This window comes from Symphalangus syndactylus, chromosome 5, assembly GCF_028878055.3.
Source record: "Symphalangus syndactylus isolate Jambi chromosome 5, NHGRI_mSymSyn1-v2.1_pri, whole genome shotgun sequence".
Taxonomy (NCBI): domain Eukaryota; kingdom Metazoa; phylum Chordata; class Mammalia; order Primates; family Hylobatidae; genus Symphalangus; species Symphalangus syndactylus.
The window spans coordinates 40751304-40776353 of NC_072427.2; the positions used below are offsets into that span (position 1 = coordinate 40751304).

The 25050-nt window shown below is 48.5% G+C and overlaps 2 protein-coding genes and 1 long non-coding RNA gene across 3 annotated transcripts in view; 2 read left to right on the forward strand and 1 right to left on the reverse strand.

The window, feature by feature from the left end:
- The window catches only part of CILP (cartilage intermediate layer protein), a 193900-nt gene that overhangs the window by 20354 nt on the left and 148496 nt on the right, over positions 1-25050 (forward strand). The window lies entirely within an intron of this gene.
- IGDCC3 (immunoglobulin superfamily DCC subclass member 3) overlaps positions 1-25050 on the forward strand; it is a 49805-nt gene that overhangs the window by 10410 nt on the left and 14345 nt on the right. The window lies entirely within an intron of this gene.
- LOC134736616 (uncharacterized) lies at positions 5848-9715 on the reverse strand. The gene is made up of 3 exons (XR_010120724.1): positions 9634-9715; positions 7166-7287; positions 5848-6821 (listed from the first exon to the last, which is right to left on the reverse strand). It is a non-coding gene; the product is annotated as an uncharacterized lncRNA (long non-coding RNA).

A 25050-nucleotide genomic window follows, 5' to 3' on the forward strand; every position in this document is an offset into this window, starting at 1 on the left:
GATCTCGGCTCACTGCAACCTCCACCTCCTGGGTTCAAATGAATCTCCTGCCTCAGCCTCCCGAGTAGCTGGGGCTACAGGTGCCTGCCACCACGCCCAGCCAATTTTTGTATTTTTAGTGGATACAGCGTTTCACCATGTTGGTCAGGCTGGTCTCGAACTCCTGACCTCAAGTAGTCCACCCGTCTCGGCCTCCCAAAGTGCTGGGATTACAGGCATGAGCCACCGCACCCAGCCAAATTTTTAAATTTTTTTGTAGAGATGGGGGTCTCACTATGTTGCCAAGGCTGGTCCAAATTCCTGGCCTCAAGCCATCCTCCCACCTTGGCCTCCCAAAGTGCTGGGATTACAGGTGTGAACCACTGTGCCCGGCCTGTCTCTTTCTTCAGTTGTGAGAGTTCCTGTGTTTACCATCTTCTGCTGTGTCTAGAATGGGATTTCTGTTTCAGAAGCAGAAGTAGGTGAGCTCAGGCCTCTGCAGAGACTAAGGAGAGAGACTGGGAAGATAAGGTTCAAAGAGGACAACAAAGGATGGGGTTCAGAGCCCCCCAGCAAGTCAGGGGCTCTCTGGGGGCAGACCTTTCCTGAGAGGAATCTGAGAACCCTGGCCCTGGTTGGGGCCTGTCTCTGAGCCTGGACACGGACACTGACACTGACACTGACCACAGTGGGTGGTGGGGGCAGCCCTGGGCTGCTCTCTGGAATGCTGGTGTTAGGTTGCAGTGCAGATGCAGGCAGTGATAATGGGCAGGAACTGGACTTTCTGGTCTGGCTGCTGCCCCCAAGGCCATTGGAATGTGAGGGTGGGGGTACTATCAAGAGGCCACAGGGTCTTGGGGTGGGAAGATGGAGACCAGACCACCTAAATGGAGAGGAGGGGATAGACCACCATGAGAGAGACCCAAGTTCTAGCCCTTTGAGTCTCAGGCTGCAGCAATAGAATCCTAAAATTCCCAGCCCCCTTAGGTCCTTAGGGGTCCTCCCGGTCTCCTTGTAGGATCAGAGCTTCGGGAAAAACCTTGATGCTCATCTAGCCTAACTTTCTCATTTTACAGACTTGAAAACCGAAGCCCCAGGTAAGTGACCTGCCCAAGGACATGGCTGGTCCTCCAGTCTGGGCAGGTAAGGGAGTCTCTGGTTTATCAGGCTTCTGAACCCTGGCCTTCCCCAGTGCCTCACTTTTCACTGCCCTCTGGTTCAGAAAGCAGGAGTCTTATATGGTCCTCCCCTAGGATACACTGGTGTGCATGTTTCTACTTTTCTTTTTCTTTTCTTTTTTGAGACAGGGTCTCACTCTGTCACCCAGGCTGGAGTTCAGTGGTGCGATCTTGGCTCAGGGCAGCCTCAACTTCCTGGGCTCAAGCAGTCTTCCCATCTCAGCCTCCCAAAAAGCTGGGACTACAAGCACACAATACCACGCCCGGCTAATTTTTGTATTTTTGGTAGAGATCAGGTTCCACCACGTTTTTCAGGCTGGCCTCAAACTCAAGCAATCCTCCCACCTCAGTCTCCCAAAGTGCTGGGACTACAGGTTTGAGCCACTGCCGCTGGCCCCTGTTTTTCTTTCGTCCTGCCCTGGTTTGCCTGTGGGTGTGGGCTTGTTAAGCCTTGGATGTGGGCTCCTGACCTCCATGGCAGATTGCAGAGGGTCTCTGAGTTTCCAAAGCACCCTGGAGGCTGAGCTGAGCAGGTGTGAGGGCTACCTATGTGCTGGTTCTTGTAGAGAACCAGTTAGTAACAGTAAATGTAGTCAGAGTATTATGGGGCTGCACTGTTCTAGGCCCTTTCTGTGCTAATTTATTTAATTCCCACAATTCCATTAATAGGAATTACTAGCCCTGCTCTACAGATGAGTAAACGAAATCCCAGAATGATTAATTAAATTGGCCGAGGGTACACAGTAAGTGGGGAAGCTGGGATTTCAACCCAGTTCTGCCTGACCCAAAAAATTCACTGGCCGGAATGTCTCTAGCAGGGCCTCACACCCCTGGAGAACCTATCAGTATTTATGCCTCAGAAATAAAAGCAGATACCTGGGGGCATGTAATGTGAGAGTAGGGGAGTGTAGAGAACAGAGGACAGCTTGGAACCCTGGCCAAGATGGAAGCCACTTCTGGGTGGGCCAGGCAGGATTACATACTCCATGGCCCAGCTGCTGTTGGGACATCCCAGTTACAGGAGGCTCTGTGTAGACAAGTCTTGCTCTACCTGTGAGGCGGGCAAGAGCCGGCTGGGAATGGGTTCCTGAGTGAAGAGGAAGCTGGGAGGTGGCTGGGGCTGCTGGAGGTAGAGGTGGGAGTTGCTTCTTCCTGAGGAGGAAAGACAAATCCCCCCTCCTCTTCGCTCCCTTTCCCTTTCTTGTTTCCGCATAATGATGCTGATTGCTCCACATCTGTCATAATTACTCTTTGTTTGAAAATTCAGAACAAATCACAGGAGAGGAACTGGAATGGCTTGAGAAGGCTCCTTCTCCCCAGGGGTCCTGGCAGGAGGCGGGTGTGGGGGGGATGGGGGGTGGGCGGCAAGGAAAAGCCATAATCATCCTGGAGGAGCTGAGACAGCTGATTGTCCTTGTCCTGTCCCCTTGCCTGGGCAATAGCCACAGCCCCCAGGGAAGGTGGCCTACAGCCTCGTGGAATTACATGCCCACGGGGCAGACTCTGGGGCCGGGCAAGCATTGGGTCTCTGGAGTGACAGCCAAGAATGGGGGACCACTGCTTCCAGGGAGCACCAAACCACACCCTCTTGGGGGTCCAGCAGGCGGCCCTGGATGCTCAGTGCTGCACACTCGCTCCCCAGCCTGACTTCTGGTGAGGGTTCTGGTTCCCATCCCCAGCCTGAAGGCCCTTGGTTTTGGGGGCTCATCATTCCCGGAGTATGAGCCCAGGTTTGTGACCCTGTCTGCCATGAGCATCCTTTTATGTTTCCCTCCCAACCTAACCCCTTTCCACCTGTGGACTTTTGTGGGGAGAAATCAAAGACAACCTAGAATTTACCCCCAAACCAGCTGGGGGTGGTGGGTCACGCCTGTAATCCCAGCACTTTGGGAGGCCGAGGCGGGCAGATCACCTGAGGTCAGGAGTTCCAGACCAGCCCAGCCAACATGGTGAAACCCCATCTCTACTAAAAATACAAAAATTAGCCGGGTGTGGTGGCTTGGCAAGCACCTGTAATCCCAGCTACTCGGTAGGCTGAGACAGGAGAATCGCTGGAACCCGGGAGGCGGAGGCTGCAGTGAGCTGAGATCGGGCCACTGCACTCCAGCCTGGGTGACAGAGCGAGACTCTGTCTAAAAAAAAAAAAAAATCCCCAAACCTCACTGGTAATAAAATCCCACGTGTTCTCACCCCGACAGGACCATTGGTGGGTCTGACACCTCATGTTGCTGGATTCCATTGCAAGATGCAAACAGTCTTGCACTGACGACCGGCTCTGGGTTCAAGCTCCCTCCCTGAACACTGCTGAGCCTCAGTTTGTCTTTGTGGAAAATGGGAGGGGGCACCGCCCTGTCATCAGTGATTCTGAAGGGGAGAGGATGAGTAAGGCCCAGGCATTTCTGGAGTGTGGAGTTCTGTGCACCCCCCCACCCCCCTCACCCCCCGCCAGTGGGGGCACCCTTTGTTCAAGCTTCGTGTGAGCAGGTCAGAAAAGCCAGGGGAGTCCTGGAGACAGGAGATGCTTGGCTTGGAGGGGACACCTGCTCTGGCCCCACCATTATAGACTGAAAGTCACAGGAAGAGCTTGGACTTGACCTCGACACCATGATGCCTACCTCTGCACCCTCCCTGGCTCCCACTTCCAGGAGAAGCTGCTTTTAATATGTAAAATTTCACTCACCTTTGTGTGACTTTGGGCCCATCTGCTCCCCTTACTGGGTGGGCCTCTAGTTTCCTCCTAGGTGGAAAGTGGTGTGGGGAGACCAGATTAAAAGATTCCTAAAACCCCTTCCCAATTCTAAAGTTCTCTGACACTACCCCATTTTCATCCTGAACACGGCTCTCCACTTCCTCCTCTTCCTCCCTCCAGGCCCCCCAGCTCCCTCTGTGCTTCCTCTTTTTTTTTAATGTCAGGATGAAAGTTTTGAGAATAGCGTTCTTGTCATTCTCCCCCTTTTGCTAACCCCACTCTGTCACCGCCCTCCTGGCTCCTGCCCACGCACGTGTCCAAAGCAGCCCAGGCTGCGGAGTTTCAGGCTGCGGTTGCAGATCCCTGGTCGCAGGGCGCCTGGCTCTGCCCTGGGTAGGGCGCGATGGGCAGAGCCTGCAGCAGGCTCCGAAAATGATGCCTCATCCTCGCGGCAGGAGGAACGGCGCCCCTACCCCAGCATGGCGGTGGGATCCTGTGCAATTAGCGCCACGCTGCACGCTTGTTCGGCTGTCAAGTCATCGAACTGCATGCCTGAGTGTGTCTGTGGATGTGAATGAGTGTGGGAGTGTGCGTGTGTCCTCGCTTCCCGGGCTCCCAGCATCCAGGACATGGGGCCTTTCAGTCACTACTCTTCTAGGTTGCTGTGGTCACCGTGGGAGGGGATATTTTCATCTGGAAACTCGGGAACTCGCCCCTATCAACTGGGAGCCTGCAATGGGTCAGAGGGGAAACAGTGGAGAGCTGGAGTTGGAGGGCTTGGGGTGTAGGCCAGGGATTTCTTTACTTTTCCGTTTCTTTTCTTTTTTTCTTTTTTTTTTTTAGACAGGGTCTTGCTCTGTCATCCTGATTGATCCTGGTTGGAGTGCAGCAGCATGATCATGGCTTGCTGCAGCCTCAACCTCTGGGGCCCAAAACAGTCCTCCCACCTCAGCCTCCCAAGTACCTGGGACTACAGGCCTGCACCACCACACCCAGCTAATATATTTTTTTATTATTATTTTTAGTAGAAACTAGACCCTACTATGTTGCCCAGGCTGGTCTTGAACTCCTGGGCTCAGGCAATCCCCCTGACTCGGCCAAAGTACTGGGATTACAGGCTTGAGCCACTGTGCCCGTAGGCCAGAGATTTCTGACAAGGAGCTAGAGCTAGACAAAAGTTTATGGGCAAATCTTGAAATGGGCCAGGTCGGCTAGGCACTGTGGCTCATGGCCTGTAATCTCAGCACTTTGGGAGACGGAGGCAGGTGTATCATTTGAGTCAGGAGTTCAAGACCAGCCTGGCCAACATAGTGAAACCCCATTTCTACTAAAAATACACAAAATTAGCCAGGCATGGTGGTATGTGCCTGTAATCCTAGCTACTTGGGAGGCTGAGACAGGAGAATCACTTGAGCCTTGGAGGCAGAGGTTGCAGTGAGCTGCAATACACCACTGTACTCCAGCCTGGGTGACAGAGCAAGACTCTGTCTCAGAAAAAAAGAAAAGAAAGAAAGGGCCCAGATGCTCTTTCCAGCATGCTGATTGGTCAAATGGGATTTGGGCTCTAGCTTCAGAGCCAGAACTGAATAGGACCTTAGAGAATTGAAACCCAGTATTTGGCTTGCAACAAACAACACTTCTCAGATCTTTTTCTGCTATCTTCAGATTTGGTTTCTTTTTTCCTCCCCCCACTTGGGTTATTTTTGTTTTGCCCCTTATATCCCAACTTATATGGAGTGTCCTCCTCTTTCTGCAACAACTCCCTTCATCCTAATTTTCTGAGGTCTCTTAAAATTGTATTCCAATTCTCCTGTACCTTAGAGAAGCCCTGTCTAATTTAGTCCCTGTTGCAGATTGGATTAGAATATTCTTGACTCCATTATCTCAGATCATCCATAATGATATTACATAGAAAGATCCTCAGCCTTGAGGCTGTTTGATATTCGTGCCCTCCTCTGTTTCTGATTTTTGCTTCTCAAGTCAGTCATTTTCCCATCAAACCATAACAAAATCAGGATCATTACAGGCAGGCTGGTATGATGTTGATAAGATCAAGGCTTTCCTGAAATAAAGTGATATTGCTTTTATCACATCAGTTCGAGAAGGATCCATTGGGCTGTATGTCCAGCTTTGCTTTTTGGGGGGTGGAGGGAATCAGAAGACAGGGTTCATGCTGGAATAGCAAATATCTCTCTTATCCCTCCCACTTGTCTGCAAACATTGTGGGGAAGGGCTAGCTCCTCTGCACCCTCAGGGCTTGGCCTAGAGTTGATATCTGATGAGAGTGAGAGAATGGGGAGCTGTGGGTATGATGTGGGAGGATAGGAACACCTCCTACCTGCTGTGGGTCACTCACCCCCAAGAACTCAGCAGCTGAGATTGGGGGAGGGCAGATGAAGCTGAATCAGATATTACTCCTGAAAGGCCTATAGGAGCATTTTACCTAAGCCCTTCTCAGCAGGCTTCTGAGTCCCTGCTGTCAGGAGCTGAGAGTGACCATGTCTGACTGTTCTTGGCTCAAAGATGAAAGGGTCTCATCCATTTCTCTGCATCTAACTATACCCTAAATCCCCTATTTCAGTCTCTTCTGGTATGAAAGGGCACTCGCATATCCCTATTCTATTCTCTTCCCTGAAACACCCTTCTTCCAAGGTCTGACCATTGGCCACTTGGGAGAGGATGGAGAAAAGGCTAAGTCACAGGTGCCACTGCTAAGTACTGAGTGGGAAGGGCTTGGCCTGGTGAGTTCAAACCTCAGTCTTCCATCCCAGGAGAAGTGGCTAGTGGTACTCAGTCATGTCAGGATGGGACACCCTCCCAAGAAAGCTGGAGAAACTTGTAGGATTCCAGACCACCGGTCTTACCCTCAGAAGAGCTCACAGGCCAGGCTCCATGCTAAGAAGCATGCCTCTTCTCTGCAGTGTCCTGTGCATCCCCCGTGGAAGGTCTATCCCTGCATAGACATGCCTGCCTTCCTGTTATAACCATAATGACAACAAAGCATTCTGTGAACCCAAGTTGCTGTGGAAATGGGGAAAAAAAAAGACACATACTCTCATTATTATACTCATTATGTTCCTATCAGAATACTCACCCATGGAGCATTATTTTTAAAGTTACTCATGGTCTTGGGTTTGGGAAAGGAAGAGATCATTTAAAAGCATTTTCTCAGGCCAGATGCAGTGGCTCACACCTGTAGTCCCAGCACTTGGGGCAGGTACATCACTTGAAGTTAGGACTTCGAGACCAGCCTGGCCAACATGGTGAAACCCTGTCTCTACTAAAAATACAAAAATTAGCCAGACATGGTGGTACACACCTGTAATACAAGCTACTCGGGAGGCTGAGGCACAAGAATTGTTTGAACCCGGGAGGTGGAGGTTGCACTGAGCCAAGATCGCGCCACTGCACTCCAGCCTGGGCGACAGAGCGAGACTTCATCTAAAAAAAAAAATAAGCTAATTAATTAGATAATTAGATAAAATAAATCCAAGCACTTTTTCAGTTACTTAAAAGGCTGAGGTGGGAGGATCAGTTGAGCCCAGGAGTTCGAGGCTGCAGTGAACCAGTGCACTCCAGCCTGGGTGACAGAGAGAGACCATGTCTCAAAAATTAAAATAAAATAAAGACACTTTTTCAGTTAAAAGTATTGAGTCTCTAATTTAGGCCTGGAGGCTCCTCTTGCTTTTCGAATGTACCATTTCTCAAAATATAATTTATCTGAGGATTGGCCATTCAGGCACCCTTGTTGAAATCCAGGCAACCCACAAAGGCATACGTATGGAGATAAATAGTGACAAATGTATTTGTAGTTACAGTTTGAACAGCCATTTTAGTCTTGCAAAATGAAGCTAGTGGCCTGTATAGCATTAAAATGGTTTTGGGGCTCCGTGCAGTGTCTCATGTCTCTAATCCCAGCACTTTTGGAAGGCTAAGGCAGGCAGATCACTTGAGCCCAGGAGTTAGAGACCAGCCTGGGCAACATGGCAAAACTCCATCTCTACCGAAAATACAAAAAATTAGCCAGGCATGGTGGTGGGTGCCTGTAGTCCCAGGTACTTAGGGGGCTGAGGTGGGAGGATCGCTTGAGCCTGAGAGGTTGAGGCTGCAGTGAGCTGAAATCACGCCACTGTACTCCAGCCTGGGTGACAAAGTGAGACCCTGTCTCAGAAAAAAAAAAAAAAAGGTCTTGGATCTGCTACTAACTAGCTGTTGTTTTCTTGGATCTTGTTTCTCTCTAGAAATGGGGGCTTTAAGCCTCCCCCTAGAATCCTGAAGGTGGAGGGGAAAAGGGAGGTCAAATTGGGGTTCCAGGCCTGCCACATCTACCCCATCCATGGCAGCTCAGCTTTTATCTTTTTGTTTTGTTTTGTTTTGTTTTGTTTTGTTTTGTTTTGGAGTTCTCTAAACTGACTGACTAGGCAGATAGGTCTAACAGGGAGTAGTTCAGCAGCTGCAGGTGCTGTGATGCCAAGAGGGCTTAAGGGCCTAGAGTCTTAGGTAGAAGAAGTATAACTCTAAGATGAACATTTAGGAGAGTTATAAAGAAAAACATTTTTATCACATCTGTGGTTATGACCAAGATTAGATTAAACCTTGATTCAGGAAAACAATGATTTATACTTAAATTTTGGAAAGCTTTTCGTGTATCACTGTCACTACTAGTGCTTGGTAGTGTTAAATACAGTTAGTTGGTCAGAGCAAGGAACAATTTGGCTCCTGCTCGTTTGGTCCCTCAGTAAGTGTTGCTCATTCTTTTGTTTTATTCTCAAATAAATGGATGGATAGATGGATGCTTCTGTGCAAGGGTTTGGCTATGGGCAGTCTACAAAATGCTTATAATCGAATTATGGTGACACGGACATTAGAAAATGCTGCAGCCTCAGAAAGGGCTCTGTGATATGTGTCAAATAAGTGGTGCTAACCAAGGGCTATTGGTTTAGCCAACAGCCTTCTGTTGATCTGGGCAACACTAATTATTTAACAGATAAAGAATAGATTAATCATTTAATAAATCTGATAGAACACTGGAACATAAACATATCATTCTTCCTTTAGGTGGAATTAGTCAAAGAGCCCATCAGAAGAGATTAAGAAGTCCATGTTTCCAGAAAAAGAATATGCAGAATTGAGGGGTATTAAAGCAGGTCCAGGCCGGGCATGGTGGCTCACGCCCGTAATCCCAGCACTTTGGGAGGCTGAAGTGGGCGGATTGCCTAAGGTCAGGAGTTCAAGACCAGCCTGGCCAACATGGTGAAACCCCATCTGTACTAAAAACAAAAAAATTAGCTGGGCATAGTGGTGCGTGCCTGTAATCCCAGCTACTTACGAGGCGGAGGCAAGGGAATCGCTTGAATCCAGGAGGCAGAAGTTGCAGTGAGCCGAGATCAGGCCACTGCACTCCAGCCTGAATGACACAGCAAGACTCCATCTCAAAAAAAAAAAAAAAAAAAAAAAAAAGCAGGTCCATTCTCAAATCTCATATCAGCAAATCTCCAAGAGTATCTATCCTGCACCTGTCTGCCTCTGTGCCAAGTACTCTGTGAGGGATAGCACAGAAAGATAAGACACTTCCTGATCTTGAAGGGTGTAATCTCCCCACCCACCTCCCAACCCCCGCCTTTAAAAAAAACCCACTTTGTTTGGTGGTGATGGTGAAAAAGCAGCCTGACGTGGCACAAAGAATCTCTTGAATGCATAAATAGTGTGACCATCGGCTTGTCCATCTACACCGTGGTTTCCTTTAGTTCTGATTGATTTCTAAGTTGAGTCACCTCGTATCCTCACCTGTGAAAAAAGAAGTGCCTCAGCCTCACCGGGCTTCTCGTGGTGCCTTGGCTTCCAGGAGCATCTCGGTCAAAACAGTGGCCTCGGTGCTTGGGACATTAAATCCAAATTCTGAGGCCTTGCTTTGCAGACCTCCCCTTTCTGACCATTTCCCTCTTCCCGACTCCTCTAGTCTCTTCATCAGTCCAGGCTCCCCACAGTGCCCCATCTTCCCTCTTCTTTTCCCAGTCTTTCTCTCCTGCCTTCTCTACCCGCATCTCTCCCAGCCATTGCCTAAACCTCGTCTGTCCTTTCAGGTTGGTGGCACACAGCTGGGCACTAAGGTATGTAAATTCCCCACTCTTTCTCCAAGTGTTTGGTGTGTATCGGCGAAATGGGATTAGGTCTTTGAATGCAGAGCCGTTCCCGTTTTTCCTGAATTAAGGACAACTGGGCGCTCAGAGCGCCCCTGAGAATCTGCAGGTGGAGAAGTCTCGGTGAGGGGCCCGGAGGGAGGGACGAGGGCGAGTCCGGGGGCCGCGCGTGTCCGCCCAGCTTCCACGGAAGGTGAAGGGCCTATTTCCTCGGGGAGACAGGCACCGCTTCCTTAGTTTCCCTCCGCCGCCGCGAGTGCGCCGGGGCCGGGCCCAGCTGGGGAATCCGAGGCTCTGGGGGAGGGGGTGGCGGGAAATGGTGCCTCGCTCGCCCCAGCGACATCAAACCCTCGTTTGGCGTGTGAGGACAATGGCTGTCTTATTTTCTCCATTCGCCGCGCACAATGCCGGATTCTCTCATTCACCCGCGGTGGTGCGAGCGAGGTAATTAGCCAGCGCCATTCAGCTCGGACACTATTGCTATGCGGGGTGGGGGCGGGACGCCCGCGTCGGCGGGGATTAGCCGCGGGCCGGAGCGCAGCTGCGGCCACTTCAAAGGCGGCGCGCGGCCCGGTCGGCTGTGGGAACCGGCCCCCGCCTCGGCCCCGGCCGCCGGGAAGGGGCCCGCCGCGTCCTCCCGGCTCGCGCCCTCGCCCGCCGCCCCTGCCGCGTCCTGGGCCGGGGAGCCTGGGGCCGTTCGGGCCGGGGCTCCGGCGGCTGTTGTCGCTCCCCATCACGCTCCCACTTTCATCAGGACCTCCAGTGCTTTTCTCCTTTGAGGCCCGGAGTCAAAGGGCAGAGCGGGGAAGGAGGGAAAAGAGCGAGGGGGATGGGAGCCTGACACAAAGCGCTGACCTCCGAGGAGTGGAGCAGATGGTCCCACTTACTCCTGCCGCCCAGCCACCGCGGCTCTCGGGGACCCAGGCTCGGCCTGACCCCGCCCGCCAGCTGAATGCCTGCACTAGGGCCCCGCGGGGGCCGGGCTTCCCCAGGCTCCCCCACCCGCCCCACTCCGCTGCCCACTCTGCCCTCACCTCCTGGCGTTGGAGTCAGAATCAGGCTGCCCGGAGCAGCCGGCTGGGAGCCAGGGTTGTGGGGCTGGGCTGAGATTCTGCCCTGGTCCGGATTCCCAAGAACCTGCGTGGCCAGGGTGTCCCAATCCCAGGGTCACTTCCAGAGCTTTAGTAGACACACCGATTCCTGAGCACTACACCAGACCAATGAATCTGAAGCTCTGGCAGCAGGGTCCGGAAATCTGCATGGTTAGGCAGCACCCTAGGTTATTACGATCTGCAGCCAAGTTTGAGAGCCAGGGGCCTAGCCTAATTCTTCTTTTTCATTGAAGAAGCTGAGACTCAATAGAGGAATTCTAGTAACTTGTTGGACGAGAGCCATTGAATTGTGGCAGGCTGGGGACTTGCGTGGAAGACAAGATGATGAGGAGTGATCCCCAAGAACATATGACCCTTTAAGTCAGCATTCAGGGAACAGTTTATGAGGACTTAGTGTTTACCTAGTATTTGTTCTAGGTGCTGGAGGTAGAAAGATAAATGTGTCTGTTCCCTGCCCTTAAGGGACTCATAGGTCTTCGATGGGTAGGCAGATAGACTCATGAACAGCCAACTCTAATACAGTCTGAAAAGGGGTAGGAGACGTGCAGGCATCATGTTAGAGTTAGGAATGAAATCTGCTTCCTTTGGCAGATGTGGAAGATGGAGGCGGTGGTAGAGAAAGGGGCAACAGAGTTGCAGGCAGAGGGGGCAGTGGAAGCAAAGAATACAAGAGTGAATGTCTGCAAGGTGACATAGCATGAGAGGAGAGTGTCCTTTAATGGATGTGTTACAGGACAGGGATCCTGTTCCAGACCCCAAGAGAGGGTTCTTCGATCTCACTCAGGAAAAAATTCAGGGCAAGTCCGCAGTGCAAAGTTTATTAAGAAAATAAAGGAATAAGACCAGGTACAGTGGCTCACGGCTATAATCCCAGCACTTTGGGAGGGCAAGGTGGGCAGATCACCTGAGGTCAGGAGTTCGAGACCAGCCTGGCCAACGTGGTGAAACCCCATCTCTACTCAAAATACAAAAATTTGCCAGGTGTGGTGGCGTGCACCTGTAATCCCAGCTACTTGGGAGGCTGAGACAGGAGAATCACTTGAACCAGGGAGGTGGAGGTTGCAGTGAACTGAGATCGCGCCACTGCACTCCAGCCTGGGTGACAAGAGTGAAGCTCTGTCTCAAAAAGTGAAGGAATAAAAGAATGGCTACTCTATAGAGCGGCCCTGAGGGCTACTGGTTGCCCATTTTTATGGTTATTTCTTGATGATATGTTAAACAAGGGGGGTATTATGCATGTCTCCCCTTTTTAGGCTATATAGGGTAACTTCCTGATGTTGCCATGGCCTTTGTAAACTGTCATGGCGCTGGTGGGAGTGTAGCAGTGAGGATGACCAGAGGTCACTCTCGTGGCCATTTTGGTTTTGGTGAGTTTGGGCCGGCTCCTTTACTGCAACCTGTTTTATTAGCAAGGTCTTTATGACCTGTGTTTTGTGCCGACCTTTTTATCTTATCTTATCCTGTGATTTAGAATGCCTTACCCATCTGAGGCTGGGCACGGTGGCTCACAGCTGTAATCCCAGCACTTTGGGAGGCCAAGGTGGGCAGATCACATGGTCAGGAGATGGAGACCATCCTGGCTAACACGGTGAAACCCTGTCTCTACTAAAAATACAAAAAATTAGCCGGGCATGATGGTGGGCGCCTGTAGTCCCAGCTACACTGGAGTCTGAGGCAGGAGAATTGCTTGAACCTGGGAGGCAGAGGTTGCAGTGAGCTAAGATTGTGCCACTGCACTCCAGCTTGGGGACAGAGCAAGACTCTGTATAAAAAAAAGAAAGGAAGGAGGGAGGGAGGGGAAGGAAGGAAGGAAGGAAGGAAGGAAAAAGAAAGAAAGAAAGAAAAAAGTAAGCTTGTCCTGTATTCCTACAAAGATACTCCACAATATATTCCACTAGAGTAAAGCAAAATAAGTAAAGTTATTCCAAGTAAACTAAATTAGAAGGGTTTCCATTAACTGGGCAACTGTTGGAACCAAGCTGATATGGGGTTGTTAGCTGATTGTAGTGTGCCCAAAATTGGAATACTGATCCAGATTTTTACATTACCCATCCCTCTTGTTTCTTATGAACAGCAGACAGAAATTACTTGTTGGTTCACAGGAATAAACAGAGTTAGCCTAAACTGCAGAAACAAACTTAAAAACAACTAATGAGACTAGACTTTAATAATAAGTGTACCATAGTTCTTGAAACATAATATTTCTCTGTCCAGTTTCCCATTTTTACTAAAGACAAATCATGGTAAGACTGATATGCTTTATTATACTTGGCCTGATTATTTGTATACAGTGCAGCAATAATAATTATTTTTCACATAGGATCTTTTAAAATTGACTTTGATGGAAATCTCTTCCATAGAAGGAACCTTAGATGAGACTTTTTTAAAGCCGAGCCCTGCCATGGGCTTGTACCCTCAGATACCTATGAATTGGGTAAATTCCTCTCTTTTTGAGGTCCCAAGATAACTTGGGGCTCCTGGACCTGTGAGAAAGTGACATTCTTTACTTGTCATAGGTCAGAAACCCTGTACAGGGACTGTGTAGGCAAGGTACGAGATGAGTTCCCCAAAGGGCTTTTATTAGCTCTACAAGTCAAGTTTGATTCTTTAAAGGAAAGCACATCATTCCAGTCAAAGCCTTGGTAAAATAATCAGTTTCTCCAACTGAGTCCTGTTACAAAAGAAAACAGATTCTTATATGCAAATAATTACATTGCCATAAGTTAAGAATACTCACAACTAGTTTCCAAATTCTGGAGAAATCAGGTAGAAAGAAACAAATATGTTCCAAATTTTGTTCACAGCAGTATACTTTACTCAATTGCTACAAGCTGCAAATAGTGCAAAAAAAATTTCCTTGACTCTGAAAAACAAAGCAAAGGATCAGCAACGTTTTAAGCAAAGTTAAAAAGATTACTTGAGTTTTCTATTGGTTCAGTTAATTCAGTTGACTCCTATTCTATCTGATATTCGTGAAGTTTCCAGCTCTTCATGAGAGTTCTGCAAGTTGTTTCTTCTTTTCTAATGTTACAATTTCCAAGGTTATTAGAAATCTGCATTTAAGAACAACTGCTAGAGTTTTATAGTTGATTATAAACCACCTTTTAAAGAGGATTAAAACAAGACAACAATTGCCTGGATGATAAAAAGTCTTAGGACAGCCACTATTAAAGCCACAATTGATAAGGAAATTTGGTTACTTCTGTGGCACACAAAATGTTACATAACAATTATAATTATTAATAACATACACCAAGTTATATTAAAATTATAGGAGTTTCCCATAACTTTGGACCATATACCAATAACACATTTATGCAAATACAGTCCAAAGAAAGCAAAACACCATTTCACATTTCACAATGCTTCCTGTAGTGGCTCCAGTGGCGCAATCGGTTAGCGCACGGTACTTATAAGACAATGCTTCCTGTATGATTTTTGTACCAAATAAGCCAAATTTCACCTTTACATTAATGTATTATTAATGTTAAACCCAATTTTTAATAAAACTTTATAGACATATTTACCCAATGTTAATGTTTAACCATAAAGTAAGATCCTTTTTTTTTTTTTTAATTTGAGACGGAGTCTCGCTCTGTCGCCCAGGCTGGAGTGCAGTGGTGCAATCTCGGCTCATTGCAAGCTCCACCTCCCAGGTTCACACCATTCTTCTGCCTCAGCCTCCTGAGTAGCTGGGACTACAGGCGCCTGCCACCACACCCAGCTAATTTTTTGTATTTTTAGTAGAGACAGGGTTTCACCATGTTAGCCAGGATGGTCTCGATCTCCTGAGCTTGTGATCTGCCCACTTCGGCCTCCCAAAGTGTTGGGATTACAGGTGTGAGCCACTGCACCCAGCCGGTAAGATTCTTATAAACCTTTTATAACTCTTTACATTTTTTTGTGAAAGAGCAGATTAGTGCTCTAAGAAAAACCTGTTGTGCTTCTATTCCAATGTTTAATTTATGGAAAAACGGAATAATACGACTTTAACTTTAGCCGATATGTTCACGCACAGAATATCTTACAATTAATTTTTATGAACCTTCTACACCTTGTTTAAACTTTAGATTTTTTTCTTACTTAAAACAATCCTTTAACACTTTAGGCAGAAAAAAAATCCACATTCTCATGACTTCTTAGAATCTTTCACCAAAACACATTTTACTTTCTTTGCACACCTTGCATGTGAAATTGTTTCTTTAGTAGTTTCAATTACATGTTATAATGTTAACTCTTAGCAACTTTTATTTTTGGTGAAAACCTTGGTAAATTCGAGATTTTAATTATGCACTAGGTATAGAGCCTCGCCTAGGACACACCAGACAGAAGTGCAGATAAGAGCTGACTCTTGGCCAGGTACCATGGCTCTTGCCTGTAATCCCAGCATTTTGGGAGGCTGAGGTGGGCGGATCACCTGAGGTCAGGAGTTCAAGACCAGCCTGGGCAACACGGTTAAACCCTGTCTCTACTAAAAATACAAAATTTAGCCAGGCCTGGTGGCACGCACCTGTAATCCCAGCTATTCGGGAGGCTGAGGCAGGAGAATTGCTTGAACCTGAGAGGCGGAGGTTGCAGTGAGCCGAGATCATGCCATTGCACTCCAGCCTAGGCAACAGAGCAAGACTCTGTCTCAAAAAAAAAAAAAAAAAAAAAAAAAAAAAAGCTAAGTCTCAGGCTGGACGTGGTGGCTTATGCCTGTAATCCCAGCACTTTGGGAGATTGAGGCAGGTGGATCACTTGGGAGGCTGAGGCAGGCTGAGGTCAAGAGTTCTGAGACCAGCCTGGCCAATATGGTGAAACCCCGTCTCTACTAAAAATACAAAAATTAGCCAGGCATGGTGGCAGGCGCCTGTAGTCCCAGCTACTCAGGAGGCTGAAGCAGGAGAATAGCTTGAACCTAGGAGGTGGAGGTTGCAGTGAGCCAAGATTGAGCCACTGCACTCCAGACTGGACAACAGAACGAGACTCCATCTCAAAAAAATATTTAAATAAATAAATAAATATATTTATCTGAAGGAAATATCTGAAAGGATTATTTCCTTTCAGATCTCTTATTACCCAACTTTAGCCATGCCAAGCGGCCAATATTTCTAGCTTCTGATCTTTACCAAAAGTAACCTCCTAGGTGCTTAGAGAAAGGAAAATTTAAAACAGTACACAGAGAAGAGAATAGACAAGGTCACGCAGATATTTAAACCATAAATGACTTACTTCCTAGATGGGGAACTGAACCCAGACCACCACTGTGAAAGTGCAAAAACCTTAGCTACTGAGCTACAGGATGGGCCCATCTCTATTTTCTTTCTCAGAAGAAATCTAGAGTAGTTAATTTTGAGCTTGCAAAAGCTTTTAACTATTTAATATGATTTTTTGAGTTAACGATGACATGAACCCTAAAATTCCTGTTCCCTGAAGACAGAGACCAAAAGAAAGTACCGCCACGTGGTTAAAAGGTGAAGCTCCCAAGAACATAAAGCAAGGTGGAGACTTCATCCAGCTTTTGTTTGTTTCAGGGACCTGCAACCAAGTTTGTGACCGACCAGCTTGCTGAGTCATCTTGAAAAGCGGACATACAGGTGTTCTAAGCCCATGTTTTATCCTGAAGTACCCCCTCGACACAGAAAAACGAATTCATAGCACAAAATACACCAGCTTAAGACTAGCCTTGGAATTCTTTTTTGCATTAATCAAAACTTTACAAAGGAGATAAAGATTGTTTTTTCCATTCATTCAACCGTTTGCACAGAGAGAGAGAAACCCAAAATCTGACTGGTAAGGAATTATTTCCCTTTTGCCGGCATGTCAGGCTTCTGGGTTCCCTTTCCCTGAGTGGCCCTACTGATCCGGCTTATGCCACCATCACCCCAGGGGCCAAGCCGCATTATGAAGGAAAATTATTTTTTTTCATTCTGGCCAGAGCAAAATACATGTGATAACAAAACATAGACATTAGCTACTCTGCTTAGCACCCAATATCAAACTGTCAAGGCTTAAATTTGCCCCCAGATGGGCCTGTCATCTTTAATCCAACCTCCAACTAGAAGTTTCAACACATGGTCTCTGGGCAAGATGGTCGCCCTGAGTAATAGAAAAGATAAGAAAGAGAAAGGAGAGAAAGAAAAGCATCGCCTGTGGCAGGGTGGGGAAAGCGAAATGATCAGGGAGGCCAGAGAAAGACCCACCCATTGCAGCGACACTGAAAAGTTCAGGTGGCTGCTGTCAGTCGAGCAGGGATCTTTTCCAGCAACCCTATCAGCTCTTGAGTTTCCCGTTTTAGGGAGGAAAAAGCTCTCCATGTCCCAAGATCCTGTACATGCCTAATCCTGTCACCCACAGCCATCAGCAAAGAGTACAAAGCAGCTTAATCCAAAGAGATAGCAGTTAACATCCCATAACCTGTTCTTAGCCAAGAGGGACTTTACTGAGAGGGGTCTCTAACCCCCTAAAATCTTGGGACTCTAACCCTCCTAAGCCGGGCCTCTAACCCGGGGTCGGTCAAGCGTCCTTGCCTTTTATTAAGAGGGGCCTTTAACCCACTCTGTCTTGGAGAGAGTCTAACTCCCTGAAGTTGGGCCACTAACCCAATCCCATTCTTTACCTGGGTACCGCATCACTTACCCAAAGTCTTCCAGTCAGCACTGCAGTCTATTTCCTTTGGGTTGGGGTGTCTCCTCGGTATCATCCCTTCCATTGTTTGCCAGAAATATGTTACAGGACCCCAACACTTACCCAAAGGTAGCCGTTGGGTCAGCGATTCTGCACTATAGTCCTTCTGTGACTGCCAGAAATATGTTACAGGACAGAGGTCCCAATCCAGACCCCGAGAGAGGGTTCTTGGATCTCGCGCAAGAAAGAATTCAGGGTGAGTCCAAAGTGCAAAGTGAAAGCAAGTTTATTAAAAAAGTAAAGGAATAAAAGAATGGCTACTGCATAGACAGAGTGGCCCCAAGGGCTGGTGGTTGCTCATTTTTATGGTTATTTCTTGATGATATGCTAAACAAGGGGTGGATTATGCATGCCTCCCCTTTTTAGACCATACAGAGTAACTTCCTGACGTTGCTATGGCATTTGTAAACTGTCATGGCGCTGGTAGGAGTGTGTAGCAGTGAGGATGACCAGAGGTCACTCTCGTGTCCATTTTGGTTTTAGTGGGCTTGGGCCGGCTCCTTTACTGCAACCTGTTTTTGTTTTTTTGTTTGTTTTTTTGTTTTTGTTGTTTTGTTATTGTTGTTGTTTGAGACGAAATTTCGCTCTTGTTGCCCAGGCTGGAGTGCAATGGCGTGACCTCGGTTCACTGCAACCTTCACCTCCCAGGTTCAAGCAATTCTCCTGCCTTGCCTCAGCCTCCCAAGTAGCTGGGATTACAGGCATGCGCCACCATGCCCGGCTAATTTTTATATTTTTAGTAAGGACAGGGTTTTGCCATGTTGGTCAGGCTGGTCTCGAACTCCTGACCTCAGGTGATCCACCCGCCTTGGCCTCCCAAAGTGCTGGGATTACAGGTGTGAGCCACCACTCCCGGCCTGCCACCTGTTTTATCAGCAAGGTGTTTATGACCTGTATTTTGTGCTGACAAAATCTCATCCTTTGACTTAGAATGCCTTACCTGTCTGGGAATGCAGCCCAGTAGATTTCAGCCTCATTTCACCCAACTCCTGTTTAAGATGGAGTTTCTCTGGTTCACAGGCCACTGACAGATGGAGAGGGGTCACTTTACCCAGTGTTATCCTAGAATCTTAATGTTAGTATGGACCTTAGAGATTATTTGTCTGTCCTGCCCCACTCCCATTTTACAGATGAGAAAACCAAGGTTGGAAACGAAAGGTCCCAGAGGGAATCTGACAGAGACAGGAGCTGATCTCAGCCTGCCTCTCTGTTACCTAAACCCCAACTATATTAGTTCCTACAAATCCTAATATATGGCTCTGGAAATTCGGGGGAAGTATCTGTTTTTGTTGAGTTGTCCTTGTGGTCATGTGAAAGCAATTTACTTAATAGCTGCAGCCTGGGCCCCCCTAACCAGACACCCTTCCGGGAGGTGAGGGAGATCCGGTGTCCTGACCAGAACGACGGAAGTTAGGGATATTGTGGGACTGGGCAGGTTTACATAAGGAAGATTGGTGACCCTGACACCGGCAGAGCCGCACAGTCTGTGGAGAGGGGCTCTGCTGGGCCTGGACATTTTCAAGTCCAAGGCAGAGAGGAATTCCAAGTCATCTCCCAGCCCCTGACCCTGCACCATTGGCTGGTATTTGGAAGCAGATGTGCCTCAAAGCTTGCAGCTGGATGAGACCCAGTCACTGAGTTGTCCAACTCGCATTTCCCTATTTTACAGAGGAGGGAAAAGAGGCTCAAAGAGGGGCTTTGCCTTTACCAAGATCACGTATCCAGTTGTTAAAAGAGCTGAGTCTCAGCGGGGCATGATGACTCATGCCTGTAATCCCAGCACTTTGGGAGGCCGAGGCAGGCGGATCACCTGAGGTCAGGAGTTCAAGACCAGCCTGGCCAACATGGTGAGACCCTGGCTCTACTAAAAATACAAAAAAATTAGCCGGGCATTATGGCGGGCACCTGTAATCCCAGCTACTCGGGAGGCTGAGATAGGAGAATCACTTGATCCTGGGAGGTGAAGGCTGCAGTGAGCTGAGATCACGCCATTGCACTCCAGCTTGAGTGACAGAGCGAGACTCCGTCTCAAAAAAAAAAAAGAGCTGAGTCTCGTGGCCACCCTTTTACTCCATGGATGCCACTAGCATTTCACAGTGCTTCCCCCCAAGCCCCCAAAACAGGAAAATAAATCAGTCCTCTATTTTATACAACCCAATGGGCTAGACTACAGGCATAGACCTGCAGGCCCACCCTCTCAAGACTTCACAGCTCAGATCTGCTGGAGGGCAGAGTTGAAATTGCTCAAGGAAGAGCCATCTTGGTTGTTTATTTGCCTGTATCAATAGAAATTAGGAGCCATGTGGGGGCACAGTGCCCATTAGTGGGGGTGATAATACCACCTTATCATGGTGCTTATTTGCATTAATTATTCTCTATAAAACCTACCACCAAACCCTGGGGGAGTTGAAGTGAAGCCTGCTGTGTCATGGGTGACTCTGAGTGTGAGTAGGAAGGGTGGCAGTAAGGGTCTAGCATGTTGTGTACCTCTATGTTTTTCTGGGTGAGTCTAGGCCTCATCAGTCATGTTTAAGGGTCATTTGAATATGTATTTCTCCACTGAGGACAGCTTTGTGATGAAGGTAAAGAGCCTTGGATTTTGAGTCAGACCATTGTAAGTCCAAATGTTTGCCTTAACACCACTGACTGGCTGTGTGACCATGGGCAAGTTACCTAACCTGTCTGAGCCTTAGAAGGGCTAGTAATCCCTACCTCTCAGAGTTATACAGATGGAAGTAATATCTAACCTTTGCCCATTGATGGCCTTTGCAGGTCTTTGTTTTTCAGAACCATATTACTGTGACAATGACCTAGGATCCTGGCTCTGGTGCTTTCATCCTTTTGATGTTTCTTTTTTCTTTTCTTTCTCTCTTTTCTTATTTATTTTTTATTTTTGTGTGTGTCTGTGTGCGTGTGTGTGTGTGTGTGTGTGTGTGTGTGTGTGAGACAGGGTCTTACTCTGTTACCTGGGCTAGAGTGCAGTGGCACAGTCATGGCTCACTGCAGCCTCAACCTATTGGACTCAAGTGATTCTTCTGCCTTGGCCTCCTGAGTAGCTGGGACTACAGGCACAGGCCACCATGCCCGGCTAATTTGTGTATTTTTTGTAGAGACGGGGTTTCATCATGTTGCCCAAGCTGGTCTCAGACTCCTGGGCTCAAGCGATCTGCCCACCTCAGCCTCCCAAAGTTCTGGGGATTACAGGCATGAGCCACTGCACCTGGCCATCATCCTTCTATTTCTTAGGAGCTTGGGTGTGCACATCTAAGGACGGATTTGTGGGATGGAGAGAGTTTGCTCCTGGGGTGTCAGAATGTCCTGTCTGAGACATTAGCATTCAGTAAGTATCTCTTGAATGAATGCTTACAGTTGACTCAGTGGGTCTGCTGTGTAAATAGGACAGATGACTATATTTCCCAAACCAAAAACCAGGACATGTCCTGACTCATTGCCTGATATGTAGGATGAAAACAGGGCCAAATACTTGAAACTGGGACTTCCTTTGGAAACCTGGCCGTGGGGTTGGTGGGGTGGTCACATGGAGCAAGAGATGCTTTTCTCCCTTTCCCTCCTCCCTGAATGTAAGAGGCTACCACGAAATGCAGGGAGGGCCCCCTCCAGTCCCTGTGCTGTCTAAGGCAGGCGCCCTTCCTGCATCCCACAGCACAGAGCCCCAGGCACACTTCACACCCTTCACTGAGGGAGGAGTTGCTCATGGCTTGATCTGGAGGAAGAACTGGAGCCTCCAAAGTATGGGGCTGAGTAATTAAAAGCAGGGCTTTAAGCGGTTTTATTCCCCTTGGGTTGTAAAAGTCTAGCCTAGAGGCTGCTGAGAGCCCTGTTTGCCTCCCCTGCAGCCACGCCTTTGGCCTTGCAGTCCATTTCACCCAGTCCACCAGCCAGGGGACCAACAGCTAGATGCTGAGATGTTCCCAAGCGGAATCCAACCTCCCACTGCCCCCCACCTCTCCCCCATCCAGGCCCCTGTTTGTCAGAGGTGGCTGTGAGAGGGGAGAGATGTGGATTTATGGCTGCTGACTTGAAAGACAAAGTTGCCTTTGGTGTTAGAATTGGGTGCGGGGGAGTGGTGAGCTGGTGGTAGTGAGGGAGAAAGTAGGGAGGGGCTGGGGTTCAGGGGCCCAAGGCAGGTGGTGAAGGACTTGAGGAGGCCAGGAAGGCAGACAGAGGCATCCAGAGGCCTCTCAGAGCAGGGTCACTAGGCAAAGTCCCAGATGGGTCAGTCACCCCCAGCAAAGCCACCACAGTCCCCTGAGGCTATTTGTAAATGCCAGACACCCATCTTCCCATACGAACTCCCACCCACTCCAACACCCAGATGCCACACAGCCTTACCCCTTCTCAAAACATACTCTTTGGGTTCAGAGCCTTCATTCAACTCTCAGACGCTCCTTTGGAAGCCCAGGGAAGTAAGTCATGCTTCCCCCACCCCAGATGATCACAGCCAGTTAGTGTGGGGGTTCTTCTCTAGCAGAGCCAAAGCCAGGGGCTAAGTGGGGACCCAGATGATGGGTACATGGGACAGAGTGTTGGGAAGGGTGAGCCTGGGCCAGAGAACCCTGATGACAAGACCACTACCCCACCAGGGACCCTGAGCAAGTGGCCAGCCTCTCCCGGATTCAGGGTTCTCTCCACCACCTTTCTCCTCATAGACTTTTAGAGATGGGACATTTGCAGGTGCCTTGAGGAGTTTAAAGAGCATTTGACATGGCTGGCCTCCTTGCCCTCCAGGGGCCATCTTGTGCCAGCTGTGCCCCACTAGCAGTCTTCCTGGTGGCTCCGGTGGGTCCACGTGGAGGCCAGAGTAGCCATCGGGCGCCTGAGTTCAGCAGGTGTTTTAACTATACCTCAGAGAGCCACATCCAACCCCCGGAATGAGCCTGGCCAATAAAGGGCTGGGTTTATAGGCTTCATAAACATTTTACTAGAGAAATCAAGGCCTCAATTACCCAGTGGCCTCTTCCAACTGACAGCTTGTCTATTGGGACCCTTGTGAAGCCCCCAGGCAGAAGTAAGGTAGAAGAGGCTGTGGTTTATACCCTGCTGCTCGCTGCCCCCCCCATGTCCTCCCCCCGCACCATTCGGGCCTTGCAAATTCAGTTTTTACTCCCTTCTCCAGACAGCTTGAGCTCCACCATGCACTCCCTGAGCCTCATCCCCTCTGAGGAAAGAGGCTGCCCCTTGGAGAAGAGAGACACCACCATTTCTTCCTGACCCCCCGCCCTGCTCTTCCACAACCTCTCAGTTCCCTTTTAACTCAAGATTATACCATCTTCCCTCAAGAACAGATAGCAAGTATTTGCTCTCTGCCAAGGCCTGCGCTAAGCAGTTTACGAACATAGCTCATTGAATCCCCCTATTGCAGTGGCTCTAGTGACGTGAGCTGTGATCATCCCTGTTCATAAGTGAGACAATAGAGATTTCCAGAGATTCTATCACTTGCCCAAGATCCCACAGCCCATAATGGTGGTGCTGAGATTGGAACTCAGTTCTGTATGATTCCAGAACCTTTACCATTAATCTCCTCCCTATACCACTACCTCAAACAGTTCTGAGCCCAAGAGGTCGAGGTAAACCCGGGCAACAGAGTGAGACCCTGTCTCCAAAAAAAAAAAAAAAACCACAAAAGCAAACAAAGTTTAAGCAAGTATTTCCCCACTGGGAACAGAAATCTTTCCATGTGGGGCCTTCCCTGCCCTGCAGCGTGACAGCCCTAGCGTGGGATCCGATGTGGGCCTCGTCATCAGTCTCTGAGTCCATGTGGCCCAGAGGGGAGAGTGCAGACAAGGGCAAGGCTGGCCAGTGATGAGGATTGAGAGGAGGGATGCTCTTTGTTGGGACGGCCAGAGAGACCATGAGCAGGAGAGAAGGCAGCAGAGGAGGTAGGGGAGTCCACGGCCTTGCTTCAGGTCTGGACCAGCAATATCCGATAGACTTCTCTGTGATGACTGAAGTTCTTCTATTGGTACTGACCCATAGTGTAGTCAGTAACCACTTGTGTCTGCTGAGCACTTGAAATGAAGCTAGTGAGAGGAAGGAACTAAATCTTTTAATTGTATGTAATTCTAATTTTTTTTTTTTTTTTGAAACGGAGTTTCACTCTTGTTGCCCAGGCTGGAGTGCAACGGCGCCATCTCGGCGCACCCCAACTTCCATCTCCTGGGTTCAAGCGATTCTCCTGCCTTAGCCTCCCAGGTAGCTGGGATTACAGGCATGTGCCACCACGCCCGGCTAATTTTGTATTTTCAGTAGAGACAAGGTTTCTCCATGTTGGTCAGGCTGGTCTTGAACTCCCGACCTCATGTGATCCACCCGCCTCGGCCTCCCAAAGTGCTGGGATTACAGGCATGAGCCACCGTGCCTGGCTGTAATTCTAATTTAAAGGGCCACATGTGAGGCCGGGCATGGTGGCTCATGCCTGTTAATCCCAACACTTTGGGAGGCCCAGCTGGGAGGATCACTTGAGGCCAGGAGTTCAAGACCAGCCTGGCCAACAGGGCAAAACTCCGTCTCTACTAAAAATACAAAAAATTATCCAAGCATGGTGGCAGGTGCCTGTAACCCCAGCTACTTGGGAGGCTGAGGCATGAGAATCGCTTGAACCTGGGAGGCGGAGGTTGCGGTGAGCTAAGATCATGCCACTATACTCCAGCCTGGGTGACAGAGCAAGACCCTGTCTCAAAAAATAAATCAATGGCCACATGTGGCTTGTAGCTACCACATACGTGGGATGGTTGATGATTGAAACTTACTCAAAGTCTTCTGATGATGTAAGGCCCTGTGGGCTATGAATTTGACTGCTCTAGGTACCTCATATATGTAGAATTCCACAGTGTCTTTTTGTGACTGGCTTATCTCACCTAGCATAGTGTCCTCAAGGTTCATCCGTGCTGTAGCATGTGTCAGGATTTCCTCCTTTTCAAGGCTGAATAATATTCCACTCTATGGATATAGCATATCTTGTTTATCCATCTGTCAATAGACACAAGTTTCTTTCACCTTTTAGCTATTGTGAATAATGCTGCTATAGACATTATCAAATATCTCTTTGAGACCCTGCTTTCAGTTCTTTTGGGTATATACCCAGAAGTGGGATTGCTGGATCACATGCTAATTCTATTTTTAATTTTTTGAGGAGTTATCATACTGTGTTCCACAGCAGCAGCACCGTTTTACATCCCCACCAACAGTGCACAAGGGTTTTGATTTCTCCACATCCTCATCAACAGTTGCTATTTTCTGTATTTTTGATAGTACACATCCCA